The sequence below is a fragment of the Lynx rufus genome, unplaced genomic scaffold (genome assembly GCF_022079265.1).
Source record: "Lynx rufus isolate CCGP_SWC_20201006 ecotype Redwood Valley unplaced genomic scaffold, mLynRuf1.p SCAF_3, whole genome shotgun sequence".
NCBI classification, from domain to species: domain Eukaryota; kingdom Metazoa; phylum Chordata; class Mammalia; order Carnivora; family Felidae; genus Lynx; species Lynx rufus.
In genome coordinates, this window is record NW_025814845.1 from 115,987,178 (window position 1) to 116,005,134 (window position 17,957).

The 17,957-nt window shown below is 38.8% G+C and overlaps 1 non-coding gene across 1 annotated transcript; it reads left to right on the top strand.

Annotated features, from left to right (window-relative positions):
• Positions 1–13,598: 13,598 nt before the first annotated feature.
• Positions 13,599–13,683, top strand: TRNAR-UCG (transfer RNA arginine (anticodon UCG)). The gene has a single exon. It is a non-coding gene; the product is annotated as a tRNA-Arg (tRNA).
• The last annotated feature ends 4,274 nt before the right edge of the window (positions 13,684–17,957 follow it).

Here is a 17,957-nt window from a genome sequence, read left to right on the forward strand (position 1 = left end):
ATGCTAAGCAAAATAAATCTGAGAAAGACAAATACCATATGATTTCACTTATATATGGAATTTGAGAAACAAAATAGATGAACATAAGGGAAAGAAAAAAAAGGAAGCAAACTATATGAGACTCTTAACTATAGAGAACAAACAGTTGCTGGAGGGAGGTGGGCAGGGGATGGGCTAAATGGGTAATGGGTATTAAGGAAGACACTTGTGTTGAGCACTGGGTGTTATACGTAAGTGATGAGTCACTAAATTCTACTCCTGAAACCAATATTGTACAATATGGTAACTAGCTACAATTTTTAAAAAATTGTTAATGTTTGTTTATTTTGAGGGAGGGAGGGAGAGACAGAGACTGAGTGGGAGAGGGACAGAGACAGAGAGGGAGACACAGAATCCAAAGCAGGCTCCAGGCTCTGAGCTGTTGGCACAGAGCCTGACGCAAGGCTCAAACCCATGAACCGCAAGATCATGACCTGAGTGGAAGTCGGACGCTCAACCGACTGAGCCACTCAGGTGCCCCTAACTAGAATTTAAATAAAAACTTGAAACAAAAAAGATCCTTACAGTTCAGTAAAAAGTGAGACAAAGATAAATATACTCAATGACAGATGAGGAGTGCCTTGATAGATGCATAGATGGAAAACAGTGGCAGCCCAAGGGAGCAATCATTAGCAGGCTGCCTGCCTGAGGTGGATTGAGAAGGCAGGGAGCCTTCCTGGCCATTTCTTCTGTTTTCTCTGTTTATTTTCCTTCCACTCTATGTGGATGTCTATTTCCATTCTATGCCCATTTCCTGAAATATATCCAAGTGTGCTTTTGTTTACTCCCATGATATCAGTACTGAAGAGTTCCAGGTCTCTCTACTGAACACACCCCATATATCCAGTTGCCAAATGCATATATATTCTTGGGTATACCGTGAGTCCTCCAGCTCAGCAGGAGCTAAAATTGAATTTTATAATCTTTTCCTCAAAACCTGCTCCTGCATTTTTTGGGTGCCGCCATCCACTCAGTTGTCAACTCAGCAACATCTTTATTGTTTTGCTCTTCCTAATTCTCCACAGTTAGTGTTCAGCAAGTCACATTAATTATATCTGCAAGACATCTTTCAAGTGCACCTACTTCTCTCCACTTCCATGTTTATAGCCCTAGTTTAATATCATCTCTTCCTGAATTACTCCAACAACTTTTATTTGGTCTCCTTGCCTCTAATCTTATCTCCTTTTAATCTATTCTCCATACTGCAACCAGAATATTATTTCTAAAATACAAATCTAATTATTTCATTCTTTGGCTTAAAATCCTTCAGAAGCTTCCCATTGCTTCTAGAATAAAATCGTTGGCAGGGCACTGCAGTCTCATGTTGCCTTACTTCCAACCTCATCATTTCATCACTGTCATCCTCTTACTTAATGTTTCCACCAGATAAACTTGCTTCCACTGGTGTTCCCTAAACCCCAGCTGCTCCACTGCTCTTCTGAGCTTACATCATTTCTGTACCCCTGCCCCCAGAGCACCCAGTACAGTGTATTAAAATGCCTAGTTGTTTGTTTCCCTGACTAGAATAATTTCCTCAGGGCAGAGACCAAGTTGTTTTATTTTTGTTTTCCGTGTGTGTGTGTGTGTGTGTGTGTGTAATACAGGGGAGCCTTTAAGATGAAGTGGTCATAGGATACACAATCACCTGCCTGTGATTGAGGCTGTAATGTAACTGATTTGGGCCTTCTATATGTTCTTTGAATAGCTCCATAAAAGAGAAATTAGGGGTGCCTGCATGGCTCAGTCAGTTAAGCGTCCAACTTTGGGTCAGGTCATGATCTCCAGGTTCGTGGGTTCGAGTCCTGCATCGGGTTCCGTGCTGACAGCTCAGAGCCTGGAGCCTGCTGTGGATACCGTGTCTCACTCTCTCTGCCCCTCCCCTGCTTGCACTTGTCTCTATCTCTCAAAAATAAATGACCATTAAAAAAATTTTAAAAAGAAATTAAACACCATCCAGATTATTTTATTTATTTTTCAGTTTATTTATCTATTTGGAGAGAGGCAGAGTGTGGGGGAGGGACAGAGAGAGCCTGACACAGGGCTCGAACTCATGAACTGTGAGATCATGACCCAAGCCAAAATTGAGAGTCAGACACTTAACCAGGTGCTCCCAGAATGTTTTAACAATATACTCAGTATTCAAAAACCAGGTAGCAATGTTGTCTCTATAGTTTACATCTAAAGGAAGATGTTGTTTAAAATTAAACTTTCTCTGTCAATGAATGGCCCGTTTTTATATTATTACATGAGGTAGTAACAGGACTATTTATTCCATTAACTACTTATACTCTGAATTTAAATATTCCCTAATATTTGTTCTCTAATAAAGTTAAGTAATTTCAATCTATAGAATAAGATATTGTGGGCCATTTTACCTTATGCAAGGTACTTACTCTTTTAACTATAATAGTGTATAACTAATTATACAAGTTCTTTTGTCTTTATCATCATGATTACCTTATATGGTCCAGAAATTAAAACACACACACACACACACACACACACAGATCTTATTAAAACTTTACACTAATCTTTTACTCAGATTTGGCATAAAATGGTATAAAGGATGAAGTTGGTCCTCAAAGGGAAGTGCATTTTTTTAAGTTTATTTATTTATCTATTTTGAGAGAGAGAGGGAGAGAGAGAGTCCCAAGCAGGCTTGGCACAGAGCCCAATGTGGGGCTCAATCTCAAGAACCATGAGATCATGACCTAAGCCAAAATCAAGAGTTGGTCACTTAACCGACTGACCCACCCAGGCCCCACCCCTGGGAAGTGTTTTTTTTTTAACATAATTTTTTTGTCAAGTTAGCTAACATAGAGTATACAGTGTCCTCTTGGCTTTGGGAGTAGATTCCCATGATTCATCACTTACATACAACACCCAGTGCTTATCCCAACAAGTGCTCTCTTCAATGCACATCACCCATTTTCCCTGCCCCCTACCCCTCCCACCATCAACCTTCAGTTTTTCTCTGTATTTAAGAGAAAATAATTGCATATTTAAAATGTACAATGGGTACATGTACACACCCATGAAATTGTCAGCACCAAGTAGTAAGCATATTCATCACTCCAGAAAGTTTCCTTATGCCTTTCTGTAATCCCTCTCTCCTACCCTTTCCAGCCTCCAACTAAAGCTTTCTATAGCTATAGATTAGTTTGAATTTTCTAGAGGTTTATAAGTGACATCATACAGTATTTACTTTTTAAAATCTGATTTCTTTCACTCAGCATAATTATTTTGAGAGTCACTTCTGTTGCATATATCAATGGTTAATTCCTTTATATTTTGAGTACTATCCCTTTAGAGATGCTGTAGAAAAACCAATGTTGAGCTTTCTCCTGTTAGATAAGAAATTATTATGAAGCATTTGGACTTCTTTTAAACAGTTAAATGAAACTTTCTGACCAAATAAGGTTACTAGTCTGTATTAATGTTGTGCCTTGGGTACTCTTTCATTATTGCTCATGAACATTCAGTTAACTTTACAGACTATGTGGTCAAGAGGACCACATTGGCTGCTTACTGAAAACACGACCTTTGAAAGACAAAAGAAAGGGCCGCATTCCTTTCTTGTTGTACAAAGTCTTTCTCAAATAGAATATTGGCACATCATAATGAAAAAGCTGGAAATCTACATGATCAATTAATCTTCAACAAAGCAGCAAAGGGTATCCAATGGGAAAAAGACAGTCTTCATTAAAGAATGTTGGGAAAACTAGGCAGCAACATGCAGAAGAATGAAGCTGGACCACTTTCTAACACCATACACAAAAATAAACTCAAAATGGATAAAAGACCTGAAACCATAAAAATCCTAGAAGACAGCATAAACAGTAATTTGTCTGACCTCAGCCATAGCATCATTTTTCTGGATATGTCTCCTGAGACAGAGGAAATAAAAACAAAAATAAACTATTGAGACTACATCAAAATAAAAAGCTTCTGCACAGTGAAGGAAACAGACAAAAGTAAAAGGCAACTTACTGAATGGGAAAAGATTTTTTCAAACAACACATCCAATAAAGGTTTAGTATCCAAAATATACAAAGAACTAATACAACTTAACACCCAAAAAACAAATAATCCAATTAAAAAATGGGCAGAAGGCATGAACAGATATTTCCCCAAAGAATACATGGCTAACAGACACATGGAAAGATGCTCAATAACCCTCATCATCAGGGAAATACAAATCAAAACTATAATGAGATATCACACCTGTGAGAATGGCTAAAATCAATAACACAAGAAACAACAAGCATTGGCAAGGGTGTGGAGAAAAAGGAATCCTCTTGAATTGGTGGAAATGCAAAGTGGTGCAGCCACTGTAGAAAAGAGTATGGAGGTTCCTCAAAAAGATAAAAATAGAAGTACCTTATGATCCAGTAATCACACTACCGGGTGTCTACCCCCAAAATTCAAAAACACTAATTCAAAGGGATACATGCATTCCTATGTTTATAGTAGCATTATTTACAATAGCAAGTTTTATAAAAGCAGTCCCAGTGTCCATTGGTTGATGAATGGATAAAGAAGCTGTGGTAAGTGTATATATATATATATATGGAATACTATTCAACCATGAAAAAGAGCAAAATCTTGCCATTTGCAACAGCATGGATGGAGCTAGAGAGTATAATACTAAGCGAAATAAGTCTGTCAGAGAAAGACAAATACAATATGATTTCATCCATATGTGGAATTTAAGAAATAAATGAGCAAAGGGAAAAAAGACTAACCAAGAAACAGACTCTTAACTATAGAGAACAAACTGATTATTACCAGAGGGACTCCATGCTGGGCGTGAAACCTACTTAGAAAAAAATTTTGAAAAGGCAAATAATAAAATGAAATGATGCATTAAAAAAAAGCTGGAAAACTTTTACATTTATCTATGCACAAACAAATAAAAGATTTTCACCATTCTATAAACATTCCTATGCTTTCCCATGCCAAGCCTTTTCTCATACTTCCTATTCTTCTGAAATATTCTTTCCTCTATTACCGACTAAGCCAGTTCTGCCCATTTTTTAAGATTTTTCTCAGCTAAGTAGAATTTCTTTTTTCTCTGATCTTTCATAGCACATTCCATCTTTCTTGTAGCCATTTTTATATGTGTGTTATCTTAAACTTTGAATATTTACCTTATTGTTTTTACTGTTACAGTTGAGCCTTGAACAAACACAGGTTTGAACTGTGCATGTCCACTTATATGCAAAATTTTAAAAATTTTTTTAAATGTTTATTTTATTTTTGAGAGAGAGAGAGACAGAGCACAAGTGGGGGAGGAGCAGAGAGAGAGGGAGACACAGAATCCGAGGCAGGTTCCAGGCTCTGAGATGTCAGCACAGATGTGAGCACTTGGCTCAAACCCACGAACAGTGAGGTCATGACCTGAGCCAAAATCATGAGTCAGACGCTTAACTGATTGAGCCACCCAGGCACCCCTACAGATTTTTTATAGTACAGGAGTGTAAATGTATTTTCTCTTCCTCCTGATTTTCTTCTTTTCTCTAGCTTACTTTACTGTTAGAATACAGCATATAATCCATGACATACAAAATATATGTTAACAAACTATGTTCTCATTAAGGCTTCCTGTCAACATTGTAGGCTATTAGTAGTTATGTTTTGGGGGAGTCAAAAGTTACATCTGGAGTTTCGACTGTGTGGGGGCTGGCACTCCTAACCTCCATGTTGTTCAAGGTGAGAAGCTTTTTAAGGTTAGAAGTCAAGTTTATTCGTCTTTAATTACACCCGCCATGGTGTATACTAAATGCCTTGTACATAGTCGGTACTTAAGAAATATTTGTTGCATGAGTGAATGAATCTACCGGTAAGAAGCAGGAAAATTGTAAGTAGTTCCATGATTTGACTACTTGAGAATAGTGTTAAGATTTCAAAGGGAGCACTCATCGAACACTTAAATACGTTTGGAGCCATGTGAGCTTTACACATGGCCCCACCAAAATTAGAAATCAGGATTGTTACCATGATTCTGTGCTCTACCATGTTCTAGGCTTGTAGTCTAAACATGAGAATGGGCGCTTTTGATATGTGAGGGGCATGTAGGATAAAAGAAACTCATCCAACATGAAATGGATCTTCATGCTTGGCACACACATCTGACATTAGTGGCACAGTCTAGCCTCGTCTTACCTCTGCAATCCGATTTCCCACAATTCCTCTAGACAAAACTCTCTTCCAGCCAAACTGACTCATAGACCAACCTGTAAAATCTAAGCTTTTGCTCATTTCATTAATGTAGCATGGAATTCACCCTATAATTCCCATTCCTTTCCATAGCCCAACATATTTTTCACTTTCTTTGTGAAGCACCCCTTGCCACAGTGATTGATGCCCCCTTCCTAGAAGTTCAACTCCTATCTTACTATTCACATGAGAACATCTGATGTTTGTGACAACTCAAATTTGTTTTTAGTTCTTGATTTACTTGGCATTTTTCTTTATAGAGATCTTTGCTCCCAAACTGGGTCGGGACCTGGGACCATGTATTTTTCTTATATCTTTCACTACCCTGACCATAAAGCCTTGCACAAAGGAAAGCTCACTGAATATTTATCTATTTATTCATTTATTTTTGATGTTTATTTATTTTTGAGACAGAGTGCAAGCAGGAGAGGGGCAGAGAGAGAGGGAGAAAGAGGATCTGACGTGGGCTCTGCGCTGACAGCAGAGAGCTCAATGTGGGGCTCGTGAACACCTCACACCCCTCATGTGTGAAACTCATGAACCTGAGATCATGACCTGAGCCGAAGGTGGAATGCTTAACTGACTGAACCAACCAGGTGACCCTCACTGAATATTTATTAAATGAATGAGTTTTATCTCAACTAGAAATATGTTATGAACACTTTATATATGCCCTTAATTTGATTAGCACAAGGTGGATAATTTCCATAATCAAAATCAGCCTGTAAGGTAACAAAGAATTTGTATTTCCTTATGACTTGTCATGATTTTTACATATGACCAGCTAATGGATTGCTTCAAGTAATAGTATATTATGTTAGACAACAGGAACAATGTGGCTAAAATGCAGGTTCAGGAACTCTGTTTTAGAAGTTTATCCACTGGTAATAAAGCTAGGGGAGATTAGTTCACACAAATGTCTGAATAAATTAGACTGCCGGCTTAAATGTATTAACTTACCACAAGAAAGGTCATCATACAGAGTGACTAATCCTCTTTAAACAAGTCTTAGGTCAGAAGATGTCTCAGTGAGCCAGAGTAAGAGACCAGAAAGTGCTCAATAAAAATCACCAGGTATTTCAATTTGCATTTTGGACTATAGGAGCCTTACTGCTGGAGCCTAACAGCTGGAAAGTCTAACAGTTTGCATCAGGTTAGAAATTAGATAAATTATAAAAGAAAAAGCTAATGATTTTTATCATTTGCCACAAAGTCCTGAGCCATTAGAAATTAAATCAAGATATGAGTACTGCTCTAGGTCAGACATTTAATTGATAAGACCCCACCCCTACCTGCAGCAGCTGTATCTCATGGGCAATGGATCTTACAGCCTAGAGGAAACCCGGTGTTTGCTAAGAAGCAGTATCGGTAGCGTATGTAGTGTTTCTGAGGTCTCCAAGGTACAGGTGCCACTTGTTTTGTACTTTCATTTTGAATTTGGGAGTTGTGAGACAAATTCAGAGGCTATGGTTAAGTTCAGTGACATTTTTAAAGCAATTCATGGTTATAGGATCTTTCCAAAATAAACATCTTTACTGCTGTTTTCAAATCCTTTTAGAAACTCTAATTCTTCTATTATGTAATAGCCAATACTTGGAAACGGTCGAAACTAAATTCAAATCTCAGGAACCCGATGAATTACAGCCTAGCGTTCCAAAAGAATAATCAATCCAGTATGGTTAACATAACCACCCCAGGTGGTGGTAGAAAAGGTAGTCTTCTCAAGGGAAAGCAGAAGGCTTTCTGTTTAAAGCCAGGAGGTAGAAGGAGTATTTTGTTACAAGGATGAGAATATAGGTGAGTTTGTTTCAAATAGGCTGGAGTGCCAGAAGGCCCAGGGAAAAAGAGCAAGAAGGGTCTGGTAGGATTGCAGAGCAGAATGGGAGAGGACGACCACCTGGAGAGTCTTGTATTGAAGAGGGGCTGAGCATGATAGGGAAGTGAGGATTCACTGGCCCTACAGGTCTCAGGGAAATCCTTTGCAATGAGGTTTGAGAACTGGCCCAAGCAAAGGCCTAGGAGGCATCAGGATTTTGAGGAAGGAAACGGTTGGCAACTTGGTCTGGAGGTACATTCCTTTCCACCCTAGCTGGTGTTAGAGACATAATGCTATTAGCAATCTTTATTCAAGTTTCTTTCATTTACTCAACATGTATTGATTGAGCATCTCTTATGTGCCAGCCACTGTGCTAGACTCCAGGGATGGTGTTACAAGACATGGGTATGGCCTCAGTCCACAGGAAGCATAAAACAATGTGAGATATAGGCCCGTTGCTGTGGTCTGAATGTGTTCCATGTGAATTCATATGTTGAAATCCTAACCCTCAAGGCTGATAGATTACGAAGAGAAACCTTTGAGAGGTTATTAGCTCATGAGAGTAGAGGCCTCATGAATGGGATTAGTGCTTTTACAAGAGAGGCTGAAGAGAGAACTTGCTTACCCTTTTCACCATGTGGGGTTCCAAAGAGAAGGCTGCAACCCCAAAGAGGGTCATCACCCACCCCCGGCACTGGAAGTCTGACATCAGACTTCCAGGCTCCAGAACTGTTAGGAATCAATGTCTGTTGTTTATACCCACTGGTCCCTCTCCCCCCGCCCAGTCTGCGATGTTTTATGGTAGCCCAAATGGACTAAGAAAAAAAAAGAAATATAAGACAATTATATTGTATATGATGATAGGAGAAGTGCAGGGTGTAATGCAAATATGGGCAATTGGGGTGGGACATATAACCCAGATTTAGGAAGGTCTGGGAATCCCTCATGGAGGGGGTGCTGGATAAGCTGAGACCTAAGGTGTAAGTGTGAATTAGCTAGATGAGGAGGGGGACAAAGAACAAGGGAAGAGGAAGTAAGATTATTTTAGGCAGAGAACAGCATGTGCAAAGTCCCAGAGACAAGAGAAAAAAAGGCTGAGACACTGAAAGAAGCTTGTTCCTGTCTTGTGGAGTGGTTGTGAGATTTAGCTGTGTCTGGCACAGAATAAGTGTCCCATAAATATCAGAAATTATTACCGTGCCTAGAGCATAGAATTGAGGGTGGGTGAGAAATAAGGCTACACAAGTAAGCAGAAACCAAAGTGGAAGTCCTGTAAGCTATGACACCAGGCATTTAGACTCAATCCAGGAGTCATTGGCAAACCACTCACAGATTGTCAATAGTAAGGGAGATTTCATGCCTTTGCAAATGATGGGCTGAGACTAGCAGCAGGGAGACAAGGCAGAAGATTGATTTAATTGTGGCCTGAATAAGATAGGGGCAGTGAAGATGGAGAAACATGGATGGATCTCAAGAGATATTTAGAAGGTAGCTATGTTAGTTTTCCCAGGACTACATAACAAATTACCACACTCTTATACATTCAAAACAACAGAAATTTGTTCTTTCAAAGTTTCAGGGGCCAGAGGCTGCAGTCAAGGTGTTGATAGGGCTGGCAGTCCTTGGTGTTCCTTGGACTGGAGCAGCATCACTCCAGGAGCTCCCTGTACCATCACAGGGCCCTGCACAAGGCCTTTCCCCCTCTGTCTGGGTCTCAATTCTCCCTTTCCTTCCACCTCTTCTTTCTCATATAAGGATACCAGTCATATGATCTTGTCTGAGATCCTTAACTTAATCACATTGCAAAGATCCTATTTGCAAATAAGGTCATAGTTACCAGGGGGTTAGGACTTAGATATATTTTTTGAGGGAGGGACACAATTTAATCCAATATAGTAGAATTAATGGGACATGATGATTAGCTGGACTGGGAGTGGGAGGAGCTGAAGGAGGAGAAACCAAGAAAAAAACCCATGAACACCTGGTTAAGTGATGGCACCATTCACTAAAAAATAAGTAGCACTGGAGGAGAAATAAGTTTGGAGAAGGAAGATGACATCTTTATTTTGGGGCACTTATAGAAATCCAAGTGGGAATCAAGCAAGCACTAGGTCATGTAATCTGTGAGTCCAGCAGAGGGGATGCGGGCTGGGCGCACGGATTTGGGTGGTAATTGAAGCTATGGACATGGGAAAGATCGCCAAGGGAGATTTTGTAGAATAAGAAGAACCCAGATCAGAAAGTGAGTTACACAAACTTTAAGGGAAGGGACAAGAAGGGTAGCAATCAGGGAAGTAGGAGAAAAACAATAAAAGAAGTACGTCTTGGAAAAATTTAGGGAAGAAAATTACCAAAGCAGGAGTAAGGTGTTTCTAAGGACTTTTGGAGAAACTAGAATGAATGAGAGGTGATGCAATGCAAAGATGGTAAAGAAGTACAGTAAAACCTTGGATCACGAGTAACTTGTTCTGTGAGTGTTCCACAAAACGAGCAAACATTTCTAATAAATTTTAACTTGATAAATGAGCAATGTCTTGCAATACAAGTAGTACATGACACTGAATGTCACATGATCACAATTGAGCCAATGGTTCTTGAAATTCGCTTTGATATAGGAGTCCTTTGGATTACAAGCATGTTTCCGGAACAAATTATATTTGCAAACCAAGGTTTTACTGTATTTCAGAAAGTTTGACTTTAAAAAGCAGGAGAGATGGGCAGCTGACTCGAGATGCAGACAGAGGAATTTTTTTCTTCTTTTCAGTTTTATTTAAAATGGGAGAGACTTATGTAAAGGCTAAGTCAAGACCTTTAAGGAGGCAGGACATATGGAAGACAATCTCAGACAGGAAAAATCATCATCTCTTCTTCTTAAAGGGAGGAAGAGGGGAAAGGAAGACTCTAGAAGCAGATGTTATGATCCTTAATTTTAGAGATAAGAAAAAGTTTAAATGAAAATGTAATTTAATAATTTACTCAAGTCATACCTAATGTGTGATAGCTAATATGTGAATTTTAACTCAAGACTGTCTAGCACCTAAGGTATTTTCATGCTTGCACTGTCCTCTAAAAATATAAAGCTGGAAAATAAAGAAAATAATACTTTTACAGTATTTGTATACATTTAAAAAAATGTTTTTATTTATTTTTGAAACAGAGAGAGACAGAGCATGAGCAGGGGAGGGGCAGAGAGAGAGGGAGACACAGAATCTGAAGCAGGCTCCAGGTTCTGAGCTGTCAGCCCGACATGGGGCTCGAACTCACAGACCGTGAGATCATGAGACCTGAGCTGAAGCAGGATGCTTAAACGACTGAGTCACCCAGCTGCCCTTTTGTATACATTTTAAAATTTATTTTCAAGCAAGATGGTACCTGAGAAAAAGCTTTAATTAGATGATAATTCAAAGATACGCCTTCATCTTGGGAGCAATTCTGAAAGACTTCCTGGGTTTCCAAAGGGTTTCAGAGGGTAAAGCCACTAGTTGTTTCAGATTTCTAATTTCACTTCCAATAGATTTACCCCTAGCACAGGATTTACATTTATTAGCACTTACACCATTTGGTTTTGAGGCACAAGGATAGAGATGCAAAGTCAGAGACTACTGTCCCGAGAATTTGGGCAAGAGCTAAGAGAGAGAGGGGGGTGGGGGTAGTTCATGAATAAGCGCATGTAGTGATGTTAACTCTAAGCTCTGGGATCAAAAAACTTAAGCAGGGAGCATAGCATAAAACTGGAGCAGGGGAACCCAAGTAAACCTATCCCTAGTCCCAAGTCTCTGACAGAAGAGTCTCTACTATCTGGACCCTGGAACAACTCAAAGTAAGTCTGTTTTTACCTGGACAGGATTCTTACAAGACATGGGGGGTAAAGTTATTTCGCTTCCCTTTCAGTAAATGTTTATACTTTTTTCCCAACCATGAGGAACATGACATTGGGGATATGCCAAGAATTGTCACCAAAAGCAGTGAAGGAAGAGGGGTTGGCATATAGTACGATGGCACAACAGAGAAGGTTCAGGAGAGGGAGGTGGACCTCGCAATGCCTGGCTCTGCCCTGCCTGTGCAAAGTTGGGTAAGTCACTTACCTTCTCTGAGCTTCAGGATCCTCATACGTTAGATGGGGATAAATGAGAGTAAAAACAGGATCTACCTCATAGGTTCCTATGAGAATAAGATGAGATAATCCATATAAAGTACTTAGAAAAAAGGGCTCAACAAATGTTTGTTACTATTAATAAGTTTTACCAACAGTGTGACTTCAGTCAAGTGGCTTAAATTTTTTGCTTTTATTTCCTTAGCTATAAAATGATGAATAGAACTAGGTGATACTATAGATTTCTTTACAATTTTAGAATTATGATGTTGCATGTATTATTTCTTAAGGTGATAGCAAAGAAATAAGAAACTTCTCTGTGGTAGCCACCAGGTGGCAACAGTGAAGAATTTAACTGTCATCCCATTTTGGGGGAAAACTAAACTAGTTTTTCAGTATACAACTCAAAAAAACAAACAAAAACCTGTTTAATAATCCTTAATTCTTATTTCAAGGGAGCTACTGTTAATATTTTGATGTATAACCTTCCATCCAGGTTATTTCTCCACCTATATATGCAAATTATTATTTAAAAATTTTACATAAATGAGGACACTGCTAGATACACTGTTTTATAATCAGCTTTAAAAAAAAAACAAACATAGAAATATATGGTGAATACCTCCCATAGCAATTAATGTAGTTCTACATAATTCTCAAAGCTTCCATGGTATTCCACAGGTATTTGTTTAAGCCATGATTGGTTTGAACCATTCTCTACTTGTGAAACACCGATTGTTCCTGTTGTTTTGGCATTACAGACACTGCTTTAATAAACAGTTTTGCCGTATTGTCTATTTCTCAGGAAAAAATTCTAGCAATGGTACATCTGGGCTAAAGGGTATATCCTTTTTTTTTTTTTTTTTTTAAAGCTTTGGATATATACCACCAATTTGTCTTTTCCTACGTTTTTGTGTCTGGTAGAGCAAGGTCCCTTATCCAGAATTTAATTCACTGTTCTACAGCATTTATTCTTCCTGATGACATTTAAAATCTTTTTGTCAAGTCTTCTTCCCCCTTTCCCCTACAACTTTAGGGTTTTGATTGATACTGTGTTAACTTCATAGATTAACTTAGGGGGAATTCTTACAATATGTTTTTCCATTCAACAACATGGTATACTTCTTTATTTATTCAGTTCTTTTGTCAGTAAAATTTGAATGTTATTTAGTTTTGGATATCTTATATTTTTTTGTTATTTATAATTATGATCTTTTTCTGTATTTTTCAAATGGCTTTTGCTATCTGTAGAAATACTATTGTGGTTTTATAATTGGTCTCATTACTGAACTCATTTGATTGTCCTAATATTCTTCAATGTATCCATTCACTCATTCTATAAATATTTATTGGGTACTTACAGTGTGCCAGGCACTATTCTGGGTCCTGGAAATAAGTAAAAAAATCTGTTCTTAAGATCTTTATAGGGGCGCCTGGGTGGCTCAGTCGGTTGAGCATCTGACTTCGGCTCAGGTCATGATCTCGTGGTTCATGGGTTCGAGCCCCATGTCGGGCTCTGTGTGGGCTCAGGGCCTGGATTCTGTCTCCCTCTCTCTCTGCACCTCCCCATGTCATGCTCTATCTCTGTCAAAAATAAATAAAACATTAAAAAAGTTAAAAAAGAAAAAAGATCTTTCTACTCTCCCGAGAGGAAATACTAAACAAATAAACATATGACAGGGTGATAAGTGCTAAGAAGTTGGGGGAAGCATAATAAGGGATAGAAAGTGACCGTGAAAAATACTATTTCAGATAATGTGTTCAAATAAGCACCCTCTGAGAAGTTCAAGTCTGAGGAAAGACCTAAAATGATGTTGCTTTTCTTGGGTTTTGCAGGTAGATATTTTATATCATCATGCTCTTTCTCATCTACAGTAGGATTTCCATGTCCCTGGAGGATTGTCCAGCAGCAAGACCAAAGATTTAGTCTAGAAAGGGAGCCTCCAAGGTTCCCAAAGTTCCTGGATTTAAATAATGGCTCCACAGATCCTTTCAGCCAAAATCCCAACTGAATTTTAGAGGCACAGACTTCAGTGTGCTCCTGGTAAGTCTGCTCCCTCCACACTCCCGCCACCCCATCACGTCTTCCTACTTTATCAGTATAAACTGCCTAAGAGAACAATCCCAAGGGACTAAATTACATCTACAAACTGCTTAAAGAACAATCTCAACAAGCTGTAATTTTACCTCCCTTAAAAAAATGAGATATAGCCCCATCATATCTCATATGTCTATTTACCTCTTTTTTAAAGTTTTATTTCTTTATTTTGAGGTGGGGGAAGGGAGAGGAGAGAGAGAATCCCAAGCAGGATCTGCATTGTCACAGCACAGAGCCCAACATGGGGCTCAATCCCACCAAACATTGAGATCATGACTGGAGCCGAAATCAAGAGTCAGACGCTTAACCGACTGAGCACCCAGGCACCCCCTATTTGCCTCTTTTAACAGGTCAAGTTCATATACAGATTCTTTTTTCTTTTTAAGTTTTTTTTTTTTTTTTGAGAGAGAGAGAGAGAGCAGGGGAGGGGTAGAGAGAGAGAGAACCCCAAGCAGGCTCTGTACTCTCAGCACAGAGCCCAATGTGGGGCCCAAACCCCCGAATTGCAAGATCATGACCTGAGCTGAAATCAAAAGTCAGTGTCCTAAGCAACTGACCCACCCAGGGTCCCCACATACAGACTCTTAATCCCACAATGCTTTGCTCTAATCTAGCCTAACTTCCCATTTCTTTTAATCTATTTGATTCTTCCATTGTGCTGAGATCAAATTCCCTATATCTTTAACATTTTTTAACGTTTATTTATTTTTATTTTTGGGACAGAGAGAGACAGAGCATGAACGGGGGAGGGGCAGAGAGAGAGGGAGTCTTTAACATTTTTTAAAACATTCCCTTTATCCTCTTACTCTAACCAAAAACTCAGCCATTTCCTGAAAACATGGCTTCCTCTGCAATACTTTCAAGTTGTGTGTGGGTTTTAGTCCCTCACTCCCCTAAACAAAGAGCCTACAGATGAGCGAGGTGTCTTGCTTTCTCCCTATTGGCAATTCCACACCTTCTCTCTTCCTTTCTAAAATCCTGTACCCTTAGGCATGTACCATTATTCTACATCATTCATTCTCCCTTCTTCAGTCATCTACTGCCCTGGTAGTCCTTCCCTCTTATCACAAAAGAGTTCAACATGTGATGTCCTGTCCTTCTCTTCACTGCTCCTCCTGTCATTATTCTTGACATCAACAGTCCATCCAGTACCTGATCTATGGCCCTACATGATCTGGCCTCTGCCTACTTTAACTTGATTCTACCACTCTTAAGACAGAAACGGGAGTGTCTGAGAGTGTATTCTTCTAGTGAGCTAGCAGGTTAGCCTGCCATAGTTTCATACATATTTACTGACAGAAGTCACCAAACTCCTGGGCTAGGGGCATAGAAGATTAGTTATTCACAGCAAACAGCATTTATAGCAATATCTTGTGTCAATTCTTCATGCCCCAATTCCCGCAGGTGATAGGATGAGGGCCAGATGTACATGCAGTGAGTTGCATTACAGGAGAATAATTCTGAATTTGGGAGTCTTTAAGCTTTTCTCAAGGCTGCTGGTTACTGGATCATTCCTCCCTCAGGAGAGATTACTCACTATCTTGAAATGTAAGCAAATTCCCTCTAGAGGAGAAGAGAAAGGCATTTCTAGATTTATTATTCTGGAATGTAATAAACACTGTGGGGTGTTTTGTTTTTTTGTTTCTTTTTGGTAGGTATTTATATTAGTATGCCCTTTCCTACCCACAGACTGCTACTCTAAACCTACCCAGGTTGATTGTCTGCTAATACAAAAACATCAATATTCTTGACAGAATTTAAACAAGACCTTGAGTCTCAAAACAGCATATATCAAAATGTCCAGGATACAATCCACAATTATTATGCATACTAAGAACCAGAAAAATCACAATTTACATGGGGAAAAAAGACGCCAACATTGAGAGGATTGAGAGATGATAGAATTATGTGAGAAAAGGCCTTAAAGCAGTTATTTGTTGGGAGATGATTTTCCATTCATCTCTTGTATTTCCACATGTCTTTTGGGCAAAGGCATGAACAGGTTTTTTCCTGGATTATCTTTTCAGGGATGCTTGTACTTTAAACATCCTTGGAAGACAGAGATAATATCTTCCTGTGAGGACAAGGGTGAATTTGTTTGCTGTCCAGGATAAAAAAGATCATCTCTTTTCATGGCACAGTCGGATAGGTTTGCTAGCCTCTTATTACAGGCTGGAGTTTCCCATAGAGTTCCTTTCTTATAATGCAACTCACTTCATGTACAGGATCACCTTGTCCTCTGTGGGAACTGGGACTTAGGAATCTAGCATAAATGTTGAAATTCTGCTTCCTGCTACTACTGTGGCTAATAGATTCTTCTTTGTTTCTGACCCAGGAGACTCATGTCTTCTGCCGTTATCCATGAAACTATCGTGGCTTAACTTATTAATTTGCGAGTTAAGGTAAAACCTCAGACCTTCAAAGTTCTTGACTATTATAAAAAATTCTCTTATAAGCAATCAAATGCACTTTTGAAACCAGTGGAAAAATAGAAAGTATCAGCAAAGAAATGGAAAATACAATGAAAAGCCAAGTGGTTATTTTAGAATTGAAAACTATAGTAGCCAAAAATTTAAGAATTCAATGGATACTCTCATTAGCAGAGTGGAGATGACAGAGAAAAGCATCAGTGAACTTGCAAATAAAGCAATAGAAATTATCCAATCTGAACAACAGAGAGAAAAAAATATTGGCTAAACAGTGAATAGAATCTGAGGGACTTGTGGGACAATAATAAAAGGTGCTGAAAATTTTTGAATAAATATTCAGATTTGACAAAAGACATAAATATAGATTCAAGAAGTTCAACAAAGCCCAAACACGATGATCACAAAGGAATCTCTGCCCAAATATATGGTAATTGAAATGCTGAAAAATAAAGACAAAGTCTTGAAAGCAGCCAGAGAAGAACAATGTATTATCTGCAGGGTAACAATTTGACTACAGATTGCTTATCAGGAACCATGCAATCCAGCAGAAAGTGGCACAACATTTTTAAAGTGCTGAAAGAAAATAATGGTCAACATGTAACAGCATAATCCAGTGAAAATATCTTCCAGAAATTCAGGGGAAATAATAGCATTCTTAGATGCAGAAAACTAAAAGAATTCATTGCCAGTAGACCTGTTCTAAAAAAATTGCTACGGGAAATTCTTCAGACAGAAGATAGGTATCCTGGAAGGAAACTTGAAACACCAGCAATGAAGGAAGAGCACCAGAAATGGTAAATTGCCTGTAGAAGTACAGTAGAGAATTCTCCTCCTGAGTTCTTGAAAATATGTTTGACATTGAAAGCGAAAGCTACAACAGTGTTTCAGGGAGTTTTCCACACATGTCCGTGTAATTGATGACAACTCTAACATAAAGAGGAGAGGGTGCGTGGGCCTCTTGAAATGTAAAAATTCTACATTTCACTTGAAATGTAAAAATATATGTATTGATTCTAAGTAGGTTTTAAAATTTTAAATACATGTATTTGCATTCCTCGAACTTTGTTTTTGCCTCAGGGTCTTTGTGGTTCCCTTTGCCTGCAAAACCATTACCCCATATATACACATCACTTGCTACCTCACCTCATTTGTGTCTCTGCTTAGATACCAGTTTCTCAAAGAAGTCTTCCCTTACCACCCATATAAGATAACTACCTCTTCCAGGCATGCTTGTCACTTCTTATCTTGCTTTATTTTTCGTCT